This window comes from Lepisosteus platostomus, chromosome 10, assembly GCF_059453375.1.
Source record: "Lepisosteus platostomus isolate fLepPlt1 chromosome 10, fLepPlt1.hap1, whole genome shotgun sequence".
Taxonomy (NCBI): Eukaryota; Metazoa; Chordata; class Actinopteri; order Semionotiformes; family Lepisosteidae; genus Lepisosteus; species Lepisosteus platostomus.
This window is the reverse complement of record NC_142620.1, coordinates 14,969,847-14,992,961: the sequence shown is the minus strand read 5'-3', so window position 1 is coordinate 14,992,961 and position 23,115 is coordinate 14,969,847. Positions and strand designations below refer to the sequence as shown.

Here is a 23,115-nt window from a genome sequence, read left to right as displayed (position 1 = left end):
TACTTCTCTCACCAAACCTTGGTATTTTAATGTAATGCAAGTGTATCATTTTTGTGTATTCTAAATTGTACTGCAAAGTAAAAAAAAATATTTAAATCTATCTCTTTCATTCTACAGTTCTGATATATCAGTCACGGGGTGCAAAGAACAGATTTTGAGAACTAAAGGGGTGCAGTAAAAGTTAAGAACCCACTGGTATAAAGCATTAATATCTGTGGGTGATTAATATCCCCTAATATATTACTAATAATACTAGCAAACGGTATTTATTGATTATTGGCCAAGGTTTTGTATACAGGTATCAATGTACTATCAAAACATGATATAGTGAACAAATGCAACATGTAACACTTTTCACTGGGACCTGAAAACTGCTTTTTTCCCCTTCATGCTGTGATAAATACAGATTTTACACAATAGTTTTTACTGTATTGTAAAAACTGACCTTTAATAATGTTACAAAGAAACAAGTAATAGGTTTATTCCATGCTGAAAAGAGAAGAAAGAAAACACAACGTTTCTGCTGTGGGGCCTTCTTCGGGTATAAAGGCTCCACAGCAGAAATGTGTTTTCTTTCTTCTCTTTTCAGCATGGAATAAACCTATTACTTGTCCCTTTCCAGCCTACGCATGCTGACACAGATACCCACCTGAACTACTTAAATGATGTTAGTCAAGAAATACTGTAGTAATGCTAGATAATCCCATTGCTGACACACCCTTAAAAGTGCAACCTCCAGATGTTGCTCTTTTTTGATGATCTGTATGTTTTGCAGCTCAGAGATTCGCGGATTAGGCCTTATCAAAAGAGTCTGACTTTTACTTGTGATTTGAGATAACGTTAAAGAAGGTGTAGAAGTCACGAACTGTCACATGGAACATCGGCGGAATATCAGGATCCACAAGTTTCTTATTTCCGTCTCTCTGAAATCAGGACACTATTCCATTCTCTGAGTTTCCTTCACTGGAAACTGAAGTGTAATGCAGGAAAAAAAGGTTTCAGGTTCAATACTGTAATAAGGAACTTAATTTGTAATTTACTAAGAGCTCCAACTCACTCACCTACTGTAGTTCTGAACATACCATATTTTCCATACTTTGGCCAAAAAAACAATTCACAGTTTGACAACATGTAGAAATGTATTAGTCTAGTGGGAATGACATTTTAAAATCAGTAGGACGATATAGAAAAATGAAGATAAAAATTTCCCAGGCATTAACATGTTTTCAGGAAAAATAATTAGTGATCAGTGGGACCTAATTTTGATCAGTAAGGCTACAGTAGATTCACTGAAAAGTCCAAGATAAATCATTATACCTACTCACGTGGCCAACTGCAACATGCTATTAATGTAAATCTCCATGACATGATACTTTCATGATAATCTATCAAAATATGTGGCATGTTGACCCAAGTGTGCTGGAAACTTCAATCAGAAAATCATTGTTGCCAGAACATTATGCAAATTTGCTACTCCTATACAAGTACCCTGGTAAAAAGAAAATGCCATTGGTTAGTCCAGGAGACCTCCCCAATGTGAAGAATCTGTTTTTTTTTAATTTAGAATCGCTAAATTAAATCACTTAATTTGTTTCTTTGCCCACACGACTTGGAAGTTGTATTTTTCGCATCAGGGCATGCTGCTGCACTCCCCCCTAACTGCCCTTGGGGAAAATGAGGAAGGGAAGGCAGACTTCTCCAACTTCACCCTGCATCTTTTAACACGCGACAGGCACCACAGCACCAAAGTGGAGGCTCAACACCACTAGCAAATCTGCAAGTGCCTGGGAGACCTTAGATGCTGTGTCCCAATGTGCCTGACAGAACTAATCACTATTCCCACCCTCCCCTTGGTAGCGCAGCCAATTGTGCTCTGAAGCGTGGAAAACCCTGGTCACCTAGTAACATAAATCAAGCGCGAGCCTGCAACCACAGAGCTCAACCTTCTTCTTGGCCTTGGCCAGCAATGGTAGTGCCTCAGAAATGAGCACCTTAGTCAACACATATTTACTAGCTCACAATTAAGTACTTTTGCACTTAACTGGGCTGTACCGAGTAACAGAGGAACTTCATTTGCCTGTGAAAAGGGTGACCTAACAGAGGAACTTAATTTGCTTGAAAAGTAACTTCTGACTCCTATCTATAGTAGTGTGTTGCCTTCCGAAGACCCAATAAAGATGGAGAGTTGTTACAGGCAGGTCTTACAATGATTTGATTGAGCATAGTGGAAAAATGTTGTTGTGCACATGTGAGCATATAAAATAATAAATTAATTATATTTCAGACATTTAGAAAATACTGTGCTGCTAAATATAAAAACCAAAAAGATCACAATAAAGTGTTTCACTTTAAGGGCCTTAATTATTTATTCTGGCTGCCAAATTTCCAGCACTAGAGGGGAAGGAAGTAACTATTGTGTGCTGAAAGTCTCTTCACACACAGGAAATAAGGACTCTTAATACAAATAGTTGAAGTGCTGTTCTTCTTGTTTACAGCACAAACAATTTGGCTGTTCCTTTGGGATGCAAATCAGAATGCTGCACTGTCTAAATAAACCTATTAATGCTGTTATCTTAGAGATCCAGACACACCATCTCTGTCTCCGATGAGTTCAGGAACCTGTAATCACATCCCAGGATACTTCATTCCAAGGTTCATTCCAAGGGATCTAGCAGGGACATTTTCCAATGACGTCTATAAAAACCTCCATCTCACTGCAGCTGAAGGCACGGCTTCACTGGAATGTCAGTCTTTGCAAATTATGTAAGTGCATAATATAAATAATGTATTTGTTTATTTAAATGTAAACTTTAAAAATAATAAAAGGCAGGTTTCTGTGGTTACTAGCCAAATGTAGTGCAACTATTTAACTTTGCAGCGAACACAAGAGACAAGACATTTAAAGAAACGTCATATTGTTAGTCTATATTTCAATTTATATTTCCAATTCAAGGATTGTGCATAGCTAGATATCAGTAAAATGTATAGATATAAGAACATTAATAATAATCATGTGAATGCACCCTTTAAAAATAAATATCTTTAATTTCCAAAAGGCTGGTAAATTCCATTCACATATAAGGTTATGGATTAAGAAGGCTTTAAAAGCTTTTTTGATGAAAACTTTGCTTTTAATTCCAACCTAAGAATGTTTAAAGAGCCGTCTTGTGCCACATGATGGAAATAGGGATGAGACACCTTACTGAAATAAAAAGGAGTCTCTCTGACACAAACTAACATGAAAACAAACTCATTCAAACCTGAATGTGAATACCCGTCCAATCACACATCACTTCAACCCTTCTTTAAATACCACTTATTGTACGAAAATTGCCATCCACGGTCAGGCTAATAACTAAAAACTTTCAACATTTCAGTGATGAAGCGGAGTAAAAAAGTGAAATATGTGTAAGGGTATTATGCATTTCTTCCTGACAAATGGGCATACGGTACAGTGTGGTAGCATAGTGAAAAAAAATCACTAAGTTACTCTCCACCAACAGCATAGTGGTAGTAACAATGTTCATCTTGTAAGCAGCAGCCTTTATATTCTGCAATTCCTCATTTTTAAGGAATTCATAGTAGACTGTGTTGTACTGTATCAGTCTAACCCTAAACAAGACATTCATTACCTTCCTCACAGGCCATGACCATTCAGCTCAGTCACACACTCTTTTCAGTCAAGCTACATCAACCACCTAGGCATGGATAGGAGACTCGTTCTTTATTTCCTTTTGTTACAATAAAAATATTTCCAATAACAAAGACTTTCCTTTGTAACTGACAATTTGAAATAAACATATGAAGAGTCTGAAACAACAGTCACTTTCATTTCAGTTCAGCTATATAAAATTGTGGCTTTAAATTAACAAGAAGGTCCTGCAAAATTCAGCAATTTTAACATGTACAGGGACCTTACACAGACCTCCTGTTATTTTTTATAAATTAAAGATTTCACTGACAAAAAGTGTCTGCTTATACATCATCTAAGCCTTCTGTTTCACAAAAAAGCCTCTCAGCACGATAAGTAAAATGTGTGAGGTGCAAAAACATCATAAGCTCACAAGAAATATACATTTCTAACATTAACCACTGAAAGTCTCATAAACACAGTTCATTCAGTCAGTAACTATAACATTCCACTGAACAAGGCCTTCAGCAGAGGGTTGACCAGGCCATATTAACCAATCCTTAAAAGAATATTGGTTTGAACTACAAAAAAAAAGACTAAAATATTTTGACTAGAACTTATCTACTGTCTGTAGTTAAGTTCTATTTTCTTCAAATTTTTTTTAATGTTTGAAGGATGCAGGGATACTAACACGCTAGGAATTCACGTCTGCACCCAAGTGGCCCCCATAGAAATTGCTTTCCCAGGAATTATTTCCTTTATTCCACTATGTCCTTTTTCAATTTGATTGTACAGAAATAAAAATCTGTTTTTAAATATAATTATTTTCAACAAACCAGTGTATTCATCCAGAAAGATCCAATATGCTTTAGGATGGTTTGGTCTCACTTATGACCCAAACAAAAATTCCACATAACAAGATGTTTTTGATTTTCTTGCAACACTGAGACAAACGGTACGCAGAGCTACAGGATATGTGAGTACAGCACTGAAGGTCAAAGCAAATGAAAATATAAGCTATGGATGAACTGCCTTTGATGACATGTTGACTTCAATCTGTAAGGATTATAGTCTTAAGGCTGTCTCCTTCCAAAGCCACCTGTAGCAGCTAGATGGTATAAGTAGTTGTTCACATGTTAGGGCAGAATTGAATACCAGTTTTCGTCATTCAGACCTAAAATACACATTCATGTACAATCAAAAGGCTGACTCCATCTGTTTCTTCTTTTTAATTATGAAATTTTCAATTATGATGTCCATTTCAGTTTCTCCCATGAGCCTTCCACCTGGTACATGCACTCCTGTTTCTACTGTATTGTCCCAAGCCCATTTTAACATCTAGCTTTTCCATGCTTTGATTTGAAAAAGACTTGAAGAGCAATATAGCAGCAATCACCTCTTTCCAAAATCATTGATCAGGTTTTGTTAATAAGATCAGTGCCCCAAAACTCTTCAGGGACCAATGTCTTTAGAATCACACACTGTCAAGTCAAGTCAATTTGCAACCAATTTATCACTACTATCAGAAATGCTATTTCTAACAATCTGAGAGATTGTTCAACATGTTAACAAAGCCAAGCAACTAATCTTCTTATTACATGCATTGAGAAAGCTAGAACAAATTGAAACATAATGGTTAATCATAAACCAATGTGCAGTTTTCTTTTGAAACATGTTGCTTGATATCGCATTTTAACCGGTAAGGCTGCATTTTTTAAAATGATTAAAATGTCAATACATGATTTTACACTATTCAATTCACGGTAAGACTCTTTTCTTTCAAGGAACCTATTTATTTCCAAATGTTACTCCTGGAGATATAGCTCTCTCTGTGTTTTTTAAGGCTATGCAAGGAAAAAGCACATGCATTAAACAGTAGGATAGGTATCATTTTATAAAAACTAGGAGATGTAATATGCACCACCCAACATTAATCAGCCTTCTCATCTAAAATTGTCATGAATATGCAATGCTATGGTTTTAACGTAAAACATGGACACACATATAGACATACACAGAAAACTTAAAACAATGATGTCACTGGGGACTAGTAACTCTGGAAACATCACAATAGAGCACCTCCCCTCAGTCCATGCACTCTCTTCTGCATGGCCTGGGAACCCTGAAATGTCATTTGTAATTGAAACATGGCTATAACACTGTTCTGATTGCTACCACCCCTCCTTAAAAAACAAGCCACATGTGTAACCTGCAAAATACTTCTGTTTCCTGTTTTGCTTGATGCAAACAGCAGCTACATTAACTCAAAGCCTGGCTGCTGATCAACTTCCTAGCATTGCAATGCCTAGCAAACTGAAAGCCAACAAATTATGACAGCCCACCACTCACTTCCAAAATGGGTCTCAGGAGTACATAAACAAATGCACAACTCTTTATGGTACTGTACTGTGCTTATTCTATGGATAAAGTTTCAAAGTTCTTTAACGGGAGCCCCACCCCTAAAATAAGCTGTGTGTCAATGCCATATTTATAACTGAAAATGACAGAGCAAAAGTTTACTCAGTTTTGTACATATTTTGCTTGTCCACCCTTACAAACAATTCAGATGAAAGAGATGAATATATCTGCTTTTGACCCACGAAGTTCCCCAAGCAGTGTAAATCAGCTAAGGGGAGCAGAAATAACGCAAAGCTTATGAGCTGATGGAGGTATCTAGAGAAAAACAATATATCAACCTCATGTACAACAAATACAGGCCATGCAGGCCATCACAGATCCCTAAGAAGTATACTCAAAGCAATCTTGTTACATAATCTATACTTAACTATTGCAAGATTCCAATGTATTTAAATAAATAAAAAATCAGAAGTCAAAATTTTTCAGTCACTAACTCTACTTGGTGTAAAATCTTTTTTTTCTTACACTACTAATAAATCTGACTTGTAATTTTAATTTAATAACAGGCAGAAATACAATACCAAGCATTGTATTGTACAATACCCTGTGAAGACAGGGGACTGTAGAAACAAAGGGTAATTTCTAGGCTTTAAAATCAATTGAAATGAAATTAAGGATTAATTCCATTTATAAAAAAATAATTCAAAGTACAGTATGTTTTCTTGTAGATTATTTATCCCATATGTTACGGCCCAGATTTGGTTTGTTAGAAAATATTGAGTACACTCTTTCTCATTCTACATTTCCCATTTGTGGTTAATTTCAAACAAACAGTCAAACACACTGAAAAGGGATATATTTGCTGCTTAACATTTTCATTTTCAGATTTGGTAATTCTGACCCCAGACCTGGTGCTTATAAAGTGTAAAGCACACTTATTTACTTAAATGACTCAACAATTCTAACTGTAAGGTATTTATATAGCTTACCAATATTAAAATTATTCACCCAGCTCTATTTAAAGTAACCATGTGACCATGTCAGAGGGTTTTCACTTTAAAAATACAGACAACTTCTCTGACTGGTTTTAATCTAGTTTGGCCACACACACTCAAAATAACTCATAACTGTACAATGAACAAAAGTAAACCATGGCCCTCTATAAGCACTCATCACAGAGTTAAAGAGGCTGAAAACAAAAGGTCTGGCAGAACTGTGTGTAGTGTTAACAGCATTCCTGAAAAATTGCTTATGTCAACAGTTTTCACTACAGAAACCTGTTAAATAAAAATACTAAAATGAACTCACACTTATCATGCCCTTTTAATTCTAGAGCAAATTATTAATAGCAAGTAACCTGAATATGTAGAATTGAAAGGCCCAAATTTAATGAATTATTTTCAAAGACTGTACAAGATAAGCATATTTATTGAATGACTCTTAAAGAAAGGGGATGCCAGAGACAAATGTAAGCTATTTATAAACATATTTTTCGCTCTCATTTTAGCCACATAAATGTTTCACACAGGAAAACAGTGATACTTTTCTACTAATGTTACTGACAGTAAAGAACAGCAAAACTTGTGCTGCAGGATATTCACACTGAATTACAATAAGTTCTGTTTTGTATGGTTTAGAACAAAGTTAGAAAGCCTGACTTGATTATGAGATTCCAGTGGCTATGAGGCATCACACCAGCCAGGGAAAGATCTGGTACAATGTATTCACATTTTGCTGGTCACTAGTTTTCAGAAAGTTCAAACCCAGGAATACGTGATCTTTACAATTTATTATCATTCTATATTTTACTCAGACATTTTTATACTGAGCTATATATAAGGTGAAGCATTATACATTTCTTTCAGTTGTCTTCTTTAATACAGTCTTTAAACCTCAGTTTAAAAATCAACAATGTAATTATCCAAAATGAATAAGAATTAATATACTTTATTCTTTTAAGTAAATATTATTGAACTAAAAATACCACAGTAGCACACACATTTGATACGTGAACACAAATATGGGATCTGTTCCCAAAAGCAATAAAAACCAACAAGATTATGAAAAATCTGAAGAAATTGGGAAATAAATCTGTTATATTTGAGACATCACTGTTTAAATTCTATAATAAATGAGTACAACACTAGCTCTTATGATCTTGCTCTACAACAAAAGACCTGGCATAATTAGCACAAGTATTCACTCAAATTAAACATTTATATTTCTTAAACTCCTTCATAAAATGTTACCCAGATCAATTGCTTCAATTGCATACACTGGTAAGTACTAAAAATACAACAAATGAGTATTAGAACCAATGACATTTGTTGTGTATTTAAAGCCTCACTGTATACTGTATATTAGAAATAACAAAGTAACTTTGTAAACTTTGTAGACTGTGAAACTTTATAGGCTTGTTTCTCCTTTTTTAGACATGCGATGAAGCTCCCTGTAAATTATTTTCAAATATTTTACCTAGGTCTGCAAGAAGTGCCATTAACTGCTGTTGATTTAAGAGTAACTCTAACACAAAAATCCTGATGTAAGCAATACCATAAATACAAAATCCATTTACTTGCACACTGAAGAAGTCAAAATAATCTGTTAAACAAGACCTGATTTTCAGAAACCCATGATGACAACCCCTAACAATATCACTGCAGCATGACAACAGACATGATTCTTACAATGGAAATTAACAAAACTGTAAAATCTTAGGACTATTTTGAGTTTCATCTATAGACAATGTATAGAAATATATAATCATATATTTATATATATATAAACATGTCTACAGAAGAATAGAATTCCAAATTAGTTGAACTAAAAAAAAAAATAGAAATGGAAAGGAATCACAAATATAGGCTAACACAGAGCAAAGGTGGATTTAGTGACAGCTGTCAAAGAGATCTGCCCACAAGCTTAACACTAAAAGACATCAGTATTAAATATAATCTACATAAGATCACAATGTTGCTCAAGTGGCTTTCAAATGTATGTAAAGGAAAGGTAGTAATATTAACAGAGAGTGTTGTAGAAAACACATTAAGAACAGCAAAAGTCTTTTACCATTTAATATACTTAATATGGGCCTTGTATGTTACATACTGTATATGCAATATGTATCTTGTGAAATCATTCAATTTCAACACAAATCTTAAAATATATGAGTACTCCTCCTCTTAAAATAGAGTATAATAAACCTTTATATGTAATAGTAATAGAATACAAAAAATAATATTTCTACAAGGCCAGTACAGTGCTACCAAGAGATTTAAAACCAAATCTGTCAGATGCATAACATGTAGGAACCAGTTTAACAGCCCCCTGGTATCCCTGGTTCTTTAAACTTGTGCCTTCAGGGACTGAGGTGTACAGATCAAATTGACAGTTTCACAGGCTCTGAGCACAGCTCTGGGATTGAAATGTGCCACTTTTAAAAATCAGAACCTGAGTGAGTCAAATCCCAAGAAATTGAAGACCCCTGAAAAATGTGGCTCACTAGCTTTTCTCTGTCATAACTATTTTAGAGGGTTATTCTCAATGGTCCCTATTTTCCCTGTGGGCAAGTTGCAACTCTATAATAAAATATAGAAATAAGGTGGAAGAATTTGACCACAAGGAACATCAGGTCCAAAGTCTTTGTCTGCTTCCATTAGTTACCATTAGGAATTTCATTTAATCAAGTATTGGAAAATAGAATTATTAGGATTAATGCAATCTATAAGTATTTTACATCTTTCTACAGATACCATAAACATTCTATATGTTCTTAATGGAATGCATATATATACTTCTGCATGTTAGCTATTGTTCAATTACTAGGTAAAATCTGTAGTACAGTATTTTAAGGGAGACATTTGACTATTTAGAGGTTAATGAACTGTCACACCATTTTAATTAGCTTTGATTAAAAGCCCTTGATTGGACCAACACCGAATTCCATTTCTTCAAGAAGAAAAAAAACATTAGAGGAAGAAAACAGTATACAAAGCGATTCACTATCGAGAACATGGAGTTTCTGGGGAAGACAGAAAATCAAAAGTCTTGATTATCTCCTAGCATGCTACGGTTGACAAGCTTGTAGCACAGAAATCTAGTTTGTTCTAAGCAGTCAACATCAAACCACACACACACTATGAGACAAGTAACCCTAAAAGTACTTAAGATCAATACTGATTTTACTTAGGTTAGGTAGGTTTATTTGGGTATTTATATAAATTATGATGTGTGTCCATTTATTGAATATTTTTTACTTAAATCTAGCAAAACACAAATAAGGTTCATAGATAATGATTCGAATAATGAATCTCACAATTTTACTAAAAATATGAAAAACAATATTTTTTAATATTTGAAATAACAAATCTTTTCCTATTCAAAGTAAGATAATTCCTCACGTCAACCACAATATGAACAAGCTCAAAATTAACTGAGGCTGTGTGATTTTCATGAAACAAAACTGACGAATTCTGAACTGAGAGATGAATTATGCTGTAAATAAAGAAATGACACTGCCCAGCATTTGGGAATTCAACAGTTCTTGAACTTCACATTTTTAGGAAATTATAATTGAGTGAAGATTTGCCTACAAAAGTGAAAGACTTGGAACAAAGCTCAAATGACAGCCGAGAACAATGAAAGCTGAACTATACAAAACAATTATATACAAAGTTATGGTAGGTGCACAATTTCAGATATTGCAATTTAAGAAGACTTTTTCTTAATTTTATAACACTGAAAGTGAATATGACTTTACAGATCTGTGACTATAAAGTTCCTTTTAAGTTACGTGAAGGTGCAACACATTATACATTGACAAATGTAGAATAATGGCTCAGTGTTTGACTACATCGCACCATGTAAAATTTCAACATTGTGTCACCTGAACTGTAAAGTGAACAAATAAGAATTCATGGTCAGAATACAAGTTGGTGTTTCTTGATAGAAAAAGCTAGTGGTTGGAAAGAAAGTGGTTGGAACTCTTGCACTACAGACCATGATTAAAACATTTATAAGAGAGCTTTAAAAAACAATTAACTAAAATTATGTTTTGAACCTGTATGCCATTATTTATTGGAAGACATTTTATCAGTTATTTTGGCCTTTCAGTAGTACTCCTGAATAAAAAAGCCCAATACCAGCTGGAACGTCACTTCCATTTTTTTCCAATGGGAGAAAAAAGGGACAACCTAATTGAGGTTTGTAAAACATAATTGATTTATAATTGTTTTAAAGATCATAAGGTAGTCTGGTGAAAACCTCAATAAGCTGTTCTTCTCCATGTTTTTATAGGGAGTTGACACATTTGAACAATACAAGCTTTGCAATGAACAAAATCGTATCACAGAGTATCACACCGTGGCTTTTTTTATTTTCCATATAGGCAATTCTCTTTTATTTTTCTGTTCTGTAAACAGACAGAAATAGGAGCTATGAATTTACAGTCCTTTTAGGAAACAAGTTAAATATTTCCAGAAGGTTTCCATATGTAAATGCCCAATGCTTATGCATTTTTTGCAAGTGTGCTAAAAGAAGAAAGAGCAGTTTCCGGCAAAGCCATAGAAATTTCTGTTTATGTGAAGTTAGAGACAAACACTGGAAGGAGATCCTTAATGATGTTGCTTAGGTCAGATTAGTGGTAAGGACTCAATAAGAATTTACCTCTAGCTAGAGGACAGAGTAAGACAGTGACATTCAGGCATGGACTTCACAGGGTTTAAAGGTTTCTGATTAGATAAAAGTACATGTTTGGAGCTAGGATCTTTTTGAAGCATCAGCACTAATTACAGCTAACAGCAACCTGTCGATTTTGTCTTTCACCTTGCCAGTGGGGTCTTCTCTTTCTTCTGTATCTGTGTGGACACATCACACTAAAGATAAAAGGTGGTGTCAACTCTTTGGGGATATAATTTTCTGTCACTCTAGGGAACCTATTGGAGAACAGTGTGTACACATTTTTTTCCACTTGTTACTGGTGGTGTATCTTTGCATACATGTTCTCCATAATCCCTTGGTGCCATTTCTGTTCGTAATACTGTATGTTTTGTTATGTTACTACAGTACAAACAGCTTCTCAAAACACAGAAGTTACAGTAAATATTCGCACAGTGATGAAAATGGTGAGAATCAAGACCTTCTACACATATATTTATTTTTTAATATGCTTCCAAACTTCACTTGTTCTTATAAACAATTTTCTGTATTGGACCATGCAATTTTGCTTTCTTAATACACGTTTTGTCGGGCTTTAAAAGTCTTTTCAGACTTTTAACCTAAGAGTTGCTCAACAAGGAGACCAAGGATATCAATCAGAATATACATCACTCTCCCAAGGTAAGTTGTCCAGAAGTCTCTTTTTTAGTTGATAAGATGATTAGGAAATTAACTCTGGGCAAGGAATTATGTTGATTTCTAACAATATGATACCACATTTTATATTTTCAAAGCATCTGCACCCAATCAATTCCTTATCATAAAACTGTTTATGATTAGATTTCTAAAAGCACAATGTCATGTTACAGTAAGGTTTTTCAAATAACACAAGTAATGGAATAGCGACTGTCATCTTATCTTGGGAGGTTAGTGACAGGATATGTACAGTAACAATGAAATAACAGAGAAGTGCAGTTATACACTGATCCTTCACACATCTATCGTGATTAACAGTCCTTCAAAATCATTACCAAGTTTTTTATTACTCTTTTACTTAAGAAAAGTACTTACAATAAAAGTTATGCCACCAAATTAGCAAACAAAAAATCAGAGGCTTAAAATCAAGCTACAGGTGCTATGGCTGTAGCACAGTACATAAAAATAAAAAGCCTAAAATTTTAAATTATTATTATTTATTATTACTATTATTTTCAAATTCTGAGTCCCAGTTCAACTGGGATTTTCTTTTCCTCCTGAAAACACGATGGTTTCTACAACTGTATTGCACATGCTTGGAACCTTCCAAAGGGCTTCTGGTCTGTCTGGCAAAGGGGGGTGTTCATAGTCTGTCTGGTAGCTCCTGAGGGTCTGGTCCACAGGTCCACAGAGAAGGTGTTGGGGAATGGCTATGCCCCTGCGTCTGGTGGCTAGGTGCCTGGAGCCCGGATCTGTTCTGTTCCTAGAGAGGGAATGGGGATGACTTTTCGTTGGATGGGTAACAGCAAGAATAAGCAATAACAAGTCATAATCAAAACACCATATCAAATCATTTGTAAGAGCTTTAACCCAGAGGCTTTGTTGTATATTTCAGCAACTTTCAAGATCCATGTTATATCACATTACAGTGCCTCTTCATAGACCAGTGTATTCAGTAATGCAATTCATGTAAATTATCATCATCTGCCTTCGGGGACAGATAAAATGACATGCTTTTAATTATGATTAATCTGAATATACCCTTCTGAAGGTCCCCAGCTACTTTTCAAAGCAATCTATATGATTTAAAAGGAAAAACAGAAACCACATAGTCATTTCTATCAGATCTTCTTTCTCTGGAGTGCAATTTGGGCGAAATGGAAGGCACAGGGATTTTAAGATATCCATACAGAAAACTTTAAAGATATTGCTATAAATAATATTATTTTCGACATGCCAACTGTCAATCATTAACTCAGGCAAAAATCAGAACCTGCCTTTAATACAGGAGCAGCATAAAACAAATCATTGCTACATCATAATATAAAGTAATAAAGTACAAGAAAGTCCCACAGCATGACCTAACAAACATAATTTTTAAGATTCACAGTACTTTGCACACTTTCCAAAAGGCTACTCATTGCTTTATGATTCTGTAAACTGAAACTAATTCAGAAACTGCCACTAATAATGTAAAATGTGATTAGAATGTCAGTTTCTCAAACAGCTCATGAAGACGTAAACATACAAAGTACTGTTAAGATAGTGAAACTAGGAACTTGATGGACACTATCAAAATGCTGCTGCCAAAATGAACGATACATTTCACACTCAGATCTTAAGAAAACAACTAAGTACTCTGCATTGTACATTCTTCTTTTAAATTTTGTGTGTTTTTTGGGGGGGATTGTAAAAACAAGAAACAAGTGAATTTAAGACCTCATGCAAAATGAACAGATGGATTATGCTTTCAATAGAGGATGAGTCTTAACTGAAAAGTGTCTTTAAGTTTTTAACTTGGAAGCACTACACACTTTAACATACCACAAAATGTCTGAGAGAATGTTTAAATTTCAAACCCTCTGTTGTTAAATTCCAAAGATTAAAAAGATATCACTGCAAAATCTCACATGATTTCTGGTCCATTCCCAATGTCCAGTGTGGTAAGGCAAAGTGAGACTGCAGAAAACTGCAGTAATTCCATGGAAATACTGTGGAAAAGTGTGAAAAAGCTGTGAATGCTATCCTTTGTTCAAATTAAATATTTAATGAAACACTACATTAGGTTGAATTGGATAGCCCAAAAATATACCGTAAGCTGTGACTAAGGGGCAGCACTTTATTCTTGTATTTTAAAAAAAATTGATTAGCTGAGATGGATTGATGTCCCATCCAGTATGCACCTTGTGCCCGGTCCTTCCAGAATAGACATCAGATGGATGTAACCCCAGCTAGGAATAAGAGGTTTTCTGATGAAGAATGACATTTTTTTTAGCTTAGTTAGCTTTCTAGTTTCCCGTAGTGGTTTGAATGGCCAAAAAACAACAGAAATGTGTAATTAGAAATATGATAAGAAAACATTACTGCAGGACCAGCAGTATGTCTAGTGATAAAGTGATAAGCACACAATGCACAAAACTCTCCTCTTTACTCAAAGTAAGAGTGTGGAACAAGTTACCCAGCCATGTTGTTGAAGCGAATAACCTGGCTTCTTTCAAGAAAAAGCTGGATGAGATCCTTGAGTCAATTAGCTGCTACCTACCAAACAGGATGACCTCCTCTTATTCATGTCAAATTGTTCACTGAAAATCCCCATACCATCCAAATTTCTATTTTTGCAACCTTATTTTCTAAATGTTGTCACTGAAGTCCCTATGGCTATAAAGAGGTAATCAGGTTGTTCTTGCTGTTTGTTAACCATTAAATATAGCACAAATATTCTAATTTTTAGGAATCAGGCAATACATTGTATGTCTTAAGATGGCTTCAGGGTGAAGAAGAGGCAAATAATGGGGAGAGGTAAGAGAATGTGTTTATTTAGCATTATTTCTTAAGGAGAATAACTACCACACACAATTGGATGGTTAAGCATACTCTCCTGAACTAAAGGAATGCATTTTATAGATTATGCTACTTCAGAGAGAGACAATGTTGTCTGTTCACAGATACAGTGAGGATTGTAATAGTGAAGATTAATCTGTGAATCAAACAGATGTGTCATGGCCTGAACTACTACAGTCAGTGTGGCAGTGAAATGAAGAGTATGCCACAGAAGTGAATCAATGTTAGTCAAACTTTCTTAAATGATTTCAGTTTTATGGGACAAAATGCTGCAATTCATTACCAAGACCTTTTAAGAAATGTCAGAACAGAGTTTTACTAATTCATTCAATTTCTATAAATATAATCGTATGCATATATTTACTGTCCTTGTAAAGTGGGTTGGAACTGTTTTTTTCTAGTTGCTTTCAGTTTTAACTGAATTTCTATGATTCAGTTCGATTCGATTTATTATAATAACAGAAAAACTGACGTCTTAAGAAATGTACAATTGATACCTCTCCTGGTTTTTCTCCTACTTACCTTTTTATTGAACAGTTCTGGGAATTTTACATGTCCCCCCAAAGAGAGCAACTAGTCAAGGAAGCAGCTGTGGACCAGCACTAATCACGAATGAATCGTGAATGTTCCTGTTCCAGACACCATGTAAAAGATCATGGTGTGTAAATATTTTAAGGGCTCTAGAGCACAGATCCTCTGCCCTATGAAATTATTTTACATTTGATCGATGGCTTTCTGATCAAGCTATCGAATGAAAGTAGAGAGGAGTAATTGAACTCCCCTTAAACATTCTATGGAATGCATCTTAAAATAAGTGAAAGTGAGAAATAAATGCCAACTGGCTCTTACCTGTCAGCTCTGTCCTCCATGCCCCAGTGTGAGTCTGTTCAATCTTGTGCCTTCCTTACTCTTACTTCCAGGCCCAGGTGTAGCCTTTGAGTCCCTTCATGGTGATGTGAAGCCACTGCTTCATCAGGCGTAAAGACGTTGGTCTTGTGCTATTCCTTCATTTTCAGACTGGTTTAATCCAGTGTCCCATTCCCTTCTTCAATGATGCTGTGCAATGCCAGTGAGGGGTTCAATTAATCTTTTTCTGCCCTTCCTATCCAGCAACAGACAGAAAGCCAAAGGATAGTTTCTTTTTTGTTTTACACATCGGGTTTTCTGATGCAGTCTTCTATTATTGTTATTAAATTCCGATTAGGCTGGCAAATCTGTACCACACCACACTGTACAATTAAATCCATATTTCAAAGTTAGATTTTTTTAAATATCTCCTCTCCAAGGAAAATTCCAGAATAAAGGTTCTTCTGCATTAGACAGACAACAAGCCATTCAGCAGAGGTTGTCAGTTGCTCATTGCTTTAAAAGTTTCTTTCAAAAAAACAATATCCCTAACTTATTAAAAAGCATAAATCGTCCTCTAAAAATAAACAAAAAATAACACTTGCTCTCTCTTCAGAAGTGATCAGTTGTGCTTTCCACTAAAAAAAAACCAAAATAATAAAGAAGCAGCAGTTTTGTTTTTCAGAGGTTTTTGTTTTTCGTTTGTTCAGTTCATTTTTATCTGCACCTGGGAGAGGCCACGCCGCCGTGCGACAGAGGCTCATCGAACTCGTCCTCGTCGAAGCCGTGAAATGTGGACGTGTCGCTTTCTGACGTGGCGCCAAACAATTCCTCTGCCCCACAGGCCATCTTCCTCTCGTCTCTCCCTCGACCACGTTCAGCTGACATGTATGATGAATATATCAGCACGGCAGTTTAGGAACACACAGCAAAAACTACAAAGCAGTGAACAAGGCCCAAGCTTTCACAGGCCTGTGCATTTAACAGTCCTGGATTGAGTTGCAACAGCAAGAAGCAGATGACAACAAGGATTAGGAGGCTAGGGGAGTGAGACTGGGGGCTGGCATACAATCGTATAGTTTTGTACTAAACTGAACGCAAATAGAGGAATTTCTTGGGATTCTGCAATACCGAAAATGAACTCTACTACCTTGCTTTAATAATGAAAGCTTGGGCTTGACTTAGTGTCTGCTAATAACAAGATCATCCGTTTTATTTATACACATTTTTTTCAAAAACGTGTACTTAACACGTTAAGTGTACTTAAAATGAAGGATTAGACTAGTTCAATAACTTTTAAGGAATGTATCACATTAAATTTGAAACAAACTGAAATACTTCAGAACTTCAAAGACGTACTGGATTCATCTGCTACAATACATACAATATAAACCAGCTATTTCATGAAAATTTAATAATTTAGCCGTAGCAGTGTTACTGCAGTCAATTAGTTTCTGATATATTGGAATGATAATGTAAAAAATACACATAACACTGAGTGACAAATAAGAGTACATTTTCTTATTGCATGACAATAAGTATTGGCACAGATCTGTTCTTACATGATTAGATTATTTCTGGCATCTCCACGGTGACATACAGTATGAGACAGTGGTGCAGAAATCTAAAAGAGATTTCTACTAATGTACAGGTCATTAGATCACTACATGGTAACAAAATGCCATAGCATAAATGCTCATAGTCTGAAGGACATTCTTCAAGCCTCAGAACCCTTCTCTTGCATTTATTAGCAACACAACAAGAGGATATTCAAGCAACGCCTATGACAAACTAAGCTGTTCAACAACATTTCAACCGTTGCTGTCACCACCCAGGGTGCAACACCCAAGCAATGTTAATATAATGAAGACTACAAACATTGGTAGCCCCATAAATAAATAAAAGAGTCAAACATTTAACAACCAAAAACTAGTGTCTTCATTCCATTGATGAAACTTTGGGGAAAAGTATTAATAATTGCTGAAGGTTTGGCTCTAGATCTATTTTATGAGTTTATCAAACTCATATAAACGTAGAAATAAAGGTGAAAAAGTGTGGGGAGGAGGAAGAAGAGAAAGAAAAGGTGTAGAAAAAGAGACGGATGGAAAAGTATCTTCAATAATATAGTGAGATTAGAATTCCTGCCATTCATTCCCAATCACCAGTAATAAGTCCTGTTCTACCACTCTCTGCATGTAAATAATACAGTATATAACAAATACAGCATATCTCAGGGTTTTAATGGAAACGTCTGCAATGGTTCTAAAAAAAACAGAACTGTACTCAGATTAACGCAACAGAGTGCATGGTAAGGTGGAATCTAACCCAGCATACAACAGGCTCAATGCATGACACACCCTGGATGAGGTGCCGTCCATCACAGGCCAAACACACACATACTGTATACAATAGAACATAAACAGATGCCATATAAATAAATAAAAAATCTGACCATGGGAGAGCATGCAAACTTCATACAGAAGGCACTCAAGGCTGGAATCTATCCCAAGCTGCTGTATTAAATGCCACACCACCATTCCATCTCTTACCAGATAATAATATTAATACCATGTAATACCTTCTGAACATCTGTACTTATGGATTTATTTTTTACAATGATTGTGCAGTTTGGAATCTCTTTTTTTCTCCACGGTACTGGAGTACAGCCATTTCAGGGATAAAGTGGCTACATTGACATCTAGAGAAAACAGGGCTGAAGTGCTGTTGAATCAAATCCACCAGTCTCACTCCTGCGTTTTGACATATCTAAAATAATTGCTTAACTCTTGCAGTGGTAATGAATGAAAGAAAAAGTCAATTAAAATCAAGTTAAATACTAATGTTAGCACATACATTCCTCCCTACGGAACCACAAAACACCTTACTCCATAATGAGTAAAGCAAAGAACAGTAAATACTAGAAAGATAGTCATGTCACCAAATCAAGAAAGTCTGCTACAGGGGTAGAAGAATAACCTCATATTACAGAATAACATATTTCTCCACAGAATCAAGAACAATTTAGGAGTATCTTCAAATAACTGATCATCAATATGTTATATTTCAATTATGTTTGCCAGCTTTGATCACAAACACAACACAAAACAAAGTGAACTACAATCACCTCTGGAAACAATTTGATCCGTTTAAAGGAATTTTTCAACCTGACCGAAACAGCAAAAAAATATTATGCTAAGCCCAGCCATATTAAAAAGGCAGCACAATAACGAGCACAAAAACCAGAAAGAAGCCAGAAACAGAACAGTTTCTGGTAGCCCGGCCCTGTGCTTCATGCAGGGCTAGATACACACACTCATGCAGAGGGCCAATACTGTTACCATGGATGCAAAGATTTCTGGGGTAAACGGGCAGCTCCACTCTGTTAGGGGGCACATGTTTTAATATGGCAGGGCTGCAAACATAGGTTCACAAAATTAAAATAAAAAATATAACTGCAGACTCTATAAATATGTTTACAGAAAATTAACATTGGTGAAATTTCATTATTTTAAAGTGCAAACAAATCAGGCATTTGATTACTCTGCATGACAGATACTAGTTTATAAATCAATACAAACATGAGTATATTAAATAAACAGCTCTTTGGATTCTAATATGAGACTAATGCTAATATGATATGCTGCAGTAACATGAAGACTAAAAACAAACATCTAATACTTCATATAAATCATAGTTCTGACTAAGTGTAGATTAAAAAGTATAAATTCATTGTTTTTGAAAATCCAGGTCCATATTCCTGCCTTATAATTTTTAAAATTTCACAATCAGGTTATGAGAATCATTTATACCCATAAGCTAATAAAAAGACATTAAGGATCAAATCTCGCAGTTAATCACTTAGACATACAGAATATGAAGACCTGACTTCAAAAACCTAGTGACTTTTCCAAACACACAGCTTAATGTCTTTGTTACATTTAGAGGTGATGTTCCATGTGTCACCTTGTACTTAGATTATCAGAAGACATTATTATCTCATTAATCTCATTAAATTCTCTCATTAAAGACTAAGACATAAATTTACATATTTAAGAATAATATTTACATATCCTTTCTCATATACACAGTAGAGTCAAATTATATCACTGAGCTTAATACACTGGGACCTTTTAAGAAATTATCAGATTTCTGACAGAAGGTGTGACGTATCAAAAGACCCATACTCACTGCAGACTATGTACAGTATACTTAAGTACTTTCAACTATTTTCAAAATACAGAAATGCGTGTCAATGTCAAAAGGGTAAGCAGTTTTGTCAATAGACAAAATATGCCTTTTCAAAAAAGCTGAAATGGTAAATTATTTCACAGCTATTTATCTGAGGTGAGTAAAGTATGTTTTTAGTAAAGTATTTTAATGTCTTTTGCAGAGCAGAAGAATGGTTTATGTGCAAGTGTACTAAGCAGTACACACAATAAAAGAAGGAATATGCTCAATATACACTTAATAGGTGTTTGAAAGCCTACAGCATGCACTCCTAACTAGTTAAATATCTTGTGAATACTTTAATAAAAGTACCAGTCAGATGTGTACTTTATTAGAATTTATTGGAAGATTCTTAGACTGCTTATCAAATATTATTTTAGTCACTTTAAAGTTGTTTTCTTTATATAAACATAGGATAAAATCAAATATTTACATTTAATCATGTAGCTGTACCTAAATAAAACAGTGAACATCTGTAGTATTAGATTATTTGGCTAAACTTTCTTTCTATTATAGTCACCTATCCTACAACTGCCATACTCTCATTTTTAATTCAAGCAATAATCACGTACAGTCCACCTGCAAAATAGATTCTACTGACACATTCTTTAACTGTTTTCTTTTGATTGATTATATTGCTTGATTTTAAAGAAAAAAATATTTTGATTCTTTTTATTGTACAATATTTCTGTCAGAACTAAGGTACTACAGAAAGTAAGCCCTCCATAAATCATTAACAAATGCATTTGCAAATAACACCAAAAAAACTAAAGGGAGTTCTTGAATGAGCAGGACAGTGGTGCACAGCTGCTTTGCTGTATTTGCATCATAGGGGAATCTGTAACTGATAAGAGGACTGGGAAATTAAAATCACATAAATCTAAGTTCCACCTAATGACTTCTCAGGTGTGCATATCTGCTCTTGAAACAAAAGAAAGCCAGCTGTAAAACCCACTCCATATCTTAAAATAGCTGACCTGAGAAACACAAAGTATTGGTGCAGTTGTGCTTTACAATGTAGAAACCCATTGTTTGTGTACAAACTGCACTAAGTTATCAGTTCATGCCATTGAACTGTGAAAGAAGAGTGGCCCAAGTGTGTGGAAATTCTGATTTTCTGAATTGTGAATTCAGTTACACACAGGAAACAACAAAGCTGGTCAAGTCCTTTAAAGCCTGGGCATTGAAGCGGATGTTTTTATGTGTGTATATACTGATTAAAGAACATTTTCACTTCTTCACATTACCTTGATAATGTAGCAAAATAAATGAAACACTACATAAATGTATGTTTTAAGAAAGACATTATTGGAGCATTTATGTTTTTAGGAAAAAAAATACTGCATAAAGATTCTGGATATTGATTAAGTTTGATCTCTGCAATTTTTGAATAATCTTTCAAGACTAACCATAATACACTTGAGTGTCTCTGACTGTTGCATCAGCTCTCAACAACCTCTTTAGTGAAAGAGTCGATTGTGCACAGGTGATGAGGTGATTTAACCTGTGAAATGTCAAGTGAAAATCCTGGTGAAAATCCAGAAAGAAAAACGCAGGAAGGAATCAATACATCCCACTTATCCAGAGAAAAGGTCTTCATGCCACCAGTATTTTGGAGGATGGACTAAGACACTTAAGGTGGGCCCACCACAGTGGAAACAAGTCCTCTTTAGCAATGAATCAAGGTTTATGTATACCACTAAATAGCAAGTGTTAGCAAGTGTAGCGCAATAATACAGAACAATACACTAAATGTAGGGTACAACACATCAGCTCATAGGGAAGTTCACGAATGATAGTCTGGGGGCAGAGTTTCTTCTTCACATGCGATTGATGGAAACCTGCCTGCATGGCATTATATTGATCTACTCCTGGGACCTCACTTGCTGCCAGCTGTACAGTATGTTCTCATTCTGACAACATTTGTCCTCACGTTGCACTCATGTCTTAATTGCTTTCTTGTTAGATGAGAATGTAACAGCGATGCTGTAGATGACCTGCTCGACAAACTTGAACCTCACTGACCATTTGTGGGATGAATTGGGACAATATGTGGCACCCAAGCTTCAGAGACCAGTGAACAGGAGAAATTAGAAGAATAGGACAGAAACGCAAATGAGTCACACATATACAGCTTGTTTTGTTTCTAATGGTAGTCACACAACCAACTTACTTGAGACTTTCATAGACCTTACAATGACCATTGTTAGCACAATAAATTAACTTATGTGTTGTCTGTTTAATAATCTGCCAGTGTACCCGTTAGAAGAACAGGCATTTACAGATCAATACCTTGTATAATTTGTTTCCGATAATAACTTTATGAATTTGTTGCAGATAAATTGATCACTTTCTTTTGAGTCACAGAACATATTGTGCATAGGACTCTGAGGGATTTAGCATTATTTTTAATTAACACACAAAATTAAAAATAAATCACTGTCTGGACATTCACAAAAAGCTCAAAAGACTTTTTGCAAGTGTTTTCCTTCTATATTCCAGAGACAGAAATTTAACAGCAATCTTCCCTCAAAATGTAGCTATTTTTAAGGTAACAGCTAATCCTGAAAGATCTATTTTTTGTAGTACAAAAAAAAATTATGGATCTGTGAAGAGTGACAAATGACTAACTCTTGAAAATGTGTAAATTAGATTAGATTGGTAAATGCAATGGATTAGGTACAACAGCATTTTTACATTTCTATACATGCTCACGTATAAAGTAACTCAAAAGTGTTAATGATGTCTATGACTTTTGCAACGTTTAAATGTATTTTAAAAAGTCAATGCAGAACAATATACAGAAGTTTCAGAACAGGGAGGAACATCAAAAACAAGAAATAAAATGTTTGCTGCGCTTA

The 23,115-nt window shown here is 35.0% G+C and overlaps 1 protein-coding gene and 1 long non-coding RNA gene across 5 annotated transcripts in view; both read right to left on the bottom strand.

Annotated features, from left to right (window-relative positions):
• The window catches only part of dpf3 (double PHD fingers 3), a 76,608-nt gene that overhangs the window by 7,737 nt on the left and 45,756 nt on the right, over nucleotides 1–23,115 (bottom strand). The window contains exons 9-11 of one of the 4 annotated variants that reach the window (XR_015941657.1): nucleotides 16,031–16,908; nucleotides 14,251–14,331; nucleotides 10,319–13,103 (exon numbers count right to left, since the gene is read on the bottom strand). The exons of 1 other annotated variant lie outside the window; for it this stretch is intronic. The gene's annotated coding sequence lies outside the window, so the exon portion shown is untranslated. Of the gene's footprint in view, nucleotides 1–10,318; nucleotides 13,125–14,250; nucleotides 14,332–16,030; nucleotides 16,909–23,115 lie in introns of those variants that run through there. 2 more of the 4 variants (XR_015941658.1, XR_015941656.1) reach the window with 2 other exon arrangements.
• Nucleotides 3,710–8,750, bottom strand: LOC148653407 (uncharacterized). The gene is made up of 2 exons (XR_015941659.1): nucleotides 8,605–8,750; nucleotides 3,710–8,571 (listed from the first exon to the last, which is right to left on the bottom strand). It is a non-coding gene; the product is annotated as an uncharacterized LOC148653407 (long non-coding RNA).